This window comes from Morus notabilis, unplaced genomic scaffold (assembly GCF_000414095.1).
Source record: "Morus notabilis unplaced genomic scaffold, ASM41409v2 Scaffold317, whole genome shotgun sequence".
Lineage (NCBI taxonomy): Eukaryota > Viridiplantae > Streptophyta > Magnoliopsida > Rosales > Moraceae > Morus > Morus notabilis.
Genome location: NW_010363634.1, coordinates 127,335 through 133,035, shown reverse-complemented (window position 1 = coordinate 133,035; position 5,701 = coordinate 127,335).

The window sequence follows — 5,701 nt, the reverse complement described above, 5'->3', positions numbered from 1 at the left end:
TTTAAGTAAATAAACCACACAAAAAAATAAATTGGGTAAATAGGCCAACTTCCACATCAGCTATTCCACGTCATCAATTATGCTTTTAGGGGTTTCTTTCTCCTCCTCCTCTTCCATTTCGTGCCATTTTCTTCTCCCAGCCGCCTTCCATTTCTTTTCTCTTCTTCTCAAGTCATCGGTGTCGCACAACCTCATTAACATTATTATCTTGCCCATTCAGCGTTTTTTTCTCGTCCAAAACGAAGTTTGAAGGAGAGCTACTAAGTAAGTCTTTCCTTTTCTATATCTCTCATGGTGTTTTTCGTTGTTGTTCATATGTTTTTAAGATGAGAATGTAGTTAAAAATGTTAAAAATTCATTAAAATAGTAATTTTACATGGTAAAAGACCATTGTCTGATATGATGAATATCTGCTGGATTTAGAAAAAAAAAATGTTTGTTTTGGTCGGTTCGTGGTCTGTTTTTGGTATGTTCTTATAACATGGTCGGTTCGTGGTCTGTTCTTGGTCTGTTCTTATACATGCTCGGTTCGTGGTCTGTTCTTGATCGGTTCTTGGTTTGTTTTCATTACATGGTCGGTTCGTGGTCTGTTATTCGTCTGTTCTTCGTCTGTTCTTATTACATAGTCGGTTCGTGGTCTGTTCTTGGTCTGTTCTTATTGCACGGTAGGTTATTAGTCTGTTCTTGGTCTGTTCTTATTGCACGGTCAGTTTTTAGTCTGTTCTTATTGCACAATCGGTTCTTGGTCTGTTCTTAGTTTGTTCTTATTATATGGTATGTTCTTGGTATGTTCTTATTATATGGTATGTTCTTGGTCTGTTCGTAGGATATTTGGTTTGGTTTAATGACATATTATTATCTTGATTAAATTTTTACAGCTTTAAAATCTAAATAATGCCTCAGTGGAGGATTTTTTTTTCACATTGGAGGAAAATGGGAGGAGAATGAAAGTTGTTGGGTGTGGCATACAGACTGAAATTTAATTGGTGTATATATGGATGAGAAGGGTACTCTCGAAACCTTCGTTGTTAAGATTTGTAGAAAATGTGGAATTGATGGAACAAAACATTCCTTGCAGTTATCGTGGGTACCGAATTTGAAACAAAAATCGTTGCCCATTGTAATAAAAGACAATGATGATTTATTATTCATCAGGGATATAGCCCACGAGGTACGGCTACACGTGATAGTGGATGAGAAGTTTATGAATCCAGATGAACATATTGATAGATTCAAAAGTAGGAGAAATCCTTTGCATGGTGATTTTTTTGATCGTGATTTTATGGGTATTGTAGCTACACATGAGTTTTTGACTCGTAATGATATTCCACCACAGTCGTAACCACAACCAGAGTCATAGCCACAACTAGAGCCACAACCTGAGTCACAGCCACAGCTAGAGCCATAACCACTTGCCATTTTAAATGAAGTAGAAGTTGCTGGTCCTTTAGTTTGTATTGACCAAACTGAGTTTGGATCATCTCATGGATCTACCTTCAGTGACGGATCTAGTTTAGAAGTTGGTCAGTACTTTACAAGTAAGAATGATTTGAAGGAAAAGCTACATTTAATAGCTTTAAAGGGGAAGTTTGAGTTTCGAACAACAAAATCAAATAAAGACGTGCTTGTAGTAGAGTGTGTGGATCCAAAATGGGTGTGGCGTATCCGAGCCTGTAAACTGAGACTATCGAACATGTTTGTAATCCGCAAGTATAATGGTGTTCACTCTTGCTCGTTAAAAAAGCCTTCGGCGAAGCACAGGCAAGCAACGTACTCCGTTATTAGAAGTTGCATGAAAAACTAATTTATAGGCGTCAAACAGGGTCCGGTTCCCAAATCAATTCAGAAATATGCCTGTTACGAATTCGAGACGGACTTCAGTTATTACAAAGGATGGAAGACTCGTGAGCACGCACTTCAACTCGTAAGAGGTACGACCGAAGAAAGCTTCACTAAGCTCCCATCATACTTTCATATGGTGTCTCTTACTAATCACGACAGTATCACCCATATTCATTTTGATGACCGTAACCGTTTTATCTATCTTTTCCTAGTATATAGACCTTGTATACGAGGTTTTGGTTGCATGAGAAAAGTTATTAGTGTTGATGGAACGTGGTTGAAGGAAAAATTCAGAGGTACGTTGTTAGTTACTACTGCACAGGATAGTAAACGTCATTATTATCCCATCGCATGGGCCATTGTAGACTTAGAGAATGATGCATCCTAGACATGGTTCTTCTCGAACTTGAACGAAATTATCACTGATTCTGAGGAATTAGTTTTTATTTCTGATAGGAATCAAAGTATAAGTAATGCATTGTCTATACTTTATACATTAGCATATCACGGTTGTTGCATATGGCATGTGTCGCAAAACATCAAGAGTAATTTTAGATGTAGCGGTGTTCTGCCATTATTCTTTAAAACCACTGAGGCCTACCGCATTGATGAGTTTTCTGTTATGTTTGATGAGTTCTCTGCAAGATATCCCAATATTGCCAGATACCTACAGGAGTAGGTTCGTTTTGAAATGTGGTCTCGTGCTCATTTTAAAAGAAATCAATATAATATTATGACCACAAGCATGTCCGAGTTAGTTAATGCAATGCTCAAAGATGTTCGAGATTACCCTGTCATTGCCCTCTTTAATTTTATACAAGCGAAGATGTCAAAGTGGTTTAATAATAGGTGGGTCGAAGCTTCTAAAACTAAAACATTATTAACGCCAAGTGTGGAAAAAAGTCTTCGTGAGAGGCACAAGAAAGCGGGATTTCTAACGGCTAGAAGACTTAATACTGTTGAGTTCCAAGTGACAGGTGGAGAGACCACTGCAATTGTCAACATTGGAGCGAGGAGTTGCACTTGTCGTGTGTTCGACCTTGAGCAGATACCATGCGAGCATGCAATATCATGTTGTAGAGAAGCAGGAATATCTCTCTATGATTTATGCTCAAAATACTAGAGGAAAGAAGTTTGGGCTCTTACGTATGCTGAGACAATCTATCCTGTGCCGGATACTTCACAATGGGATATTCTGAATGACGTAAAGGAAGTTCACATTCTTCCACCACGAGTTATACCAAAAAGGGGTAGGCCAAAGCAAAAATGCATTCTCAGCATAGGTGAGTTCACACGAAGGCAGAACAAATGTGCTAGGTGTGGGCAATATAGACACTATCAGAAGAAATGTAAAAACGCACCGATGTACTCATGAAAAAAAAAATTGCATTGCAATGTATTTACACTCATTATATTCAACAAGTTATTTGGGCTTTAAAGAAGTTTATATTTATAGGGAAATGCTGCCCAAATTTTTAGACCATGATGTTTTTTTCTTTTGGAAAACTTCGAGCCAGTCCTGAAGATTGGAGAAACAATTAATTTATAAAAGAGAAAAAAAATTGGTAAAAAATAGAAAAACCAAGAACATACCAAAATAGACCAAGAAGAGACCAATACTGACCGAATAGACTAAGAACAAACCAATAACCGACTGACAAGACCTATAACCGACCAAACAGACCAAGAATAGATCATTAGCCAAACGAACAGACTAAGAACATACCAAGAACTGACCGACCAGACTAAGAACCGACTGACCAGACCAAGAACAGACCAAAAACTGACCGACAAGACCAAGAACAGACTAATAACAAACTCTAATAAAACATTAAAAACATACATTTTTACATATTTTTTGAATTTTTAGGTATTAATAACCATTGTAATTTATAAAGGAGAAAAAAAATTGGTAAAAAGGAAAAAACCAAGAACATACTACGTACCGACCACACTTGACCAAGAATAGACAATGATGTTTCCTTGTTATTTTTTGGAAAGCTTCAAACCAGTCCCGAAGATTGGAGAGACATTGAATTTATAGAAGAGAAAAAAAATTGGTAAAAAAAGAGAAAACCAAGAACATACCAATATGTTCTTGGTCTGTTCTTGGTATGTTCTTGGTCTGGTAGGTCGGTTCTTAGTACTTTCTTGGTCTGGTCGGTCAGTTCTTGGTCTGTTCGGTCGGTCAATGATCTGTTCTTGGTCCGGTCGTCGGTTCTTGGTCTGTTTAGTCAGTTAATGATCCGTTGTTGGTCTGGTCGGTCGATTTTTATTCTGTTCGGTTGGTTATTCATCTGGTCGGTCGGTTCTTGGTCTGTTCTTGGTCTGTCATTGGTTTGTTCGGTCGGTTATTGGTTTGGTCGATGGGTTCTTGGTCTGTTCTTGGTCTGTTTTTGTATGTTATTGGTTTTTCCATTTTTGACCAATTTTTTTTCTCTTTTATAAATTAAATGTTTCTCCAATCTTCGGGACTTTTTTGAATCTTTCAAAAAAAAAAAAACATCATGGTCTAAAAATTTGGGCAGCATTTCCCCATAATTATACGCTTCCCCAAAGCCAAATTAACCTGTTGAATATAATAAGTATAAAAACATTGTAACGCCAATAATAAAAATATTGTAATGCTAATAATGTTTTGTATACATTTTACAACAAGTATAACAACATTTTATATACTACTCACGGGCCTTTTAAGCTTGTACTCGCTCCAAATTCTAGTTGCAAGTTCCAACCGGTATGTTTCTACTTGTTCTTCAGCGAGTTCTTCTAACGGAATTTTGTGGACAAGGTATTCGATAAATTTGTATGTGAAAAGTCCGCAGTCACCTGTTCTGATGTTGTGGACCAACCACTTAGGACGAATGATTGGCCACGCACTGTCAAGTTTATCATCCAAATGGTTAAATAAACCTATGTACTTCAAGAACTTGGGCATCATAACAGAGATTGGCTCCACATATTTTTACATCTGTTGATCTCTGTACATCTTGACAGCTGAGACATACACCTTTATGTTAATTTCAGATAAATCAACATAAAGCGTAACCCAATGCTTATGTTCAATGTTAAGAGGCATAGTGAAGCCTTGCGTGCCATCCCATTTCTTTTCAATTATGTGCTTTTTTTGACAGACATATTCATCCAGGTCGTTGTCAAATGTATACACTGTCAATTTTGATTTGTTGGTGATGAATCGCCGTTTCAATTTCTGGCAAAATAAATCATCTAGGATGATAATATCGTTAATGAACTCTCCTTCGTTGGCCCGTGACCTTCTCATAGATAATAAAACCCATGCCTCGTCAATTTGTTGTAAGTCATAAAAAATAAATTTAGTATAATGATAATGATATAAAAAATAAGACTATAAATTTAGAAAATATGTTGTGATTACTTACTTTATTGTACAACCATTCACCCGGCTTCAAGATGATCTGGAAGAAGTCCTTCTTCCAATCACCAAAACCGCACTCTATCAGCTCAGAGTATGTACTTGTATCAGCGAACCACTTTTTGAAGGCCTCAACAACATCTTTATAGGTCCACATCTTCTTCATCACCTTACGTAGGGGATCTGTGTAAGGCGACTCAAAATACTTGTTAGGCCTTTTAAGTCACTTTTCATTCTTAGATTTAGACTCTGGCTCTGATAGAATATGTGGCTCAAGTTGTTCCTCATGCTCTGGCTGAACCTGTGGCTCAAGTTGTTCCTCAGGCTTTGGCTGTGGCTGTGGCTGTGGCTGTGGCTGTGGCTGTAACTATTATTTTGCTAGACATGCTATATTGTCCTTTATTTCTTTAACTTATTGGTCTAGTGAGTCTAACCTCTTGTTGATGGCTTCAAAATGTCTACCAT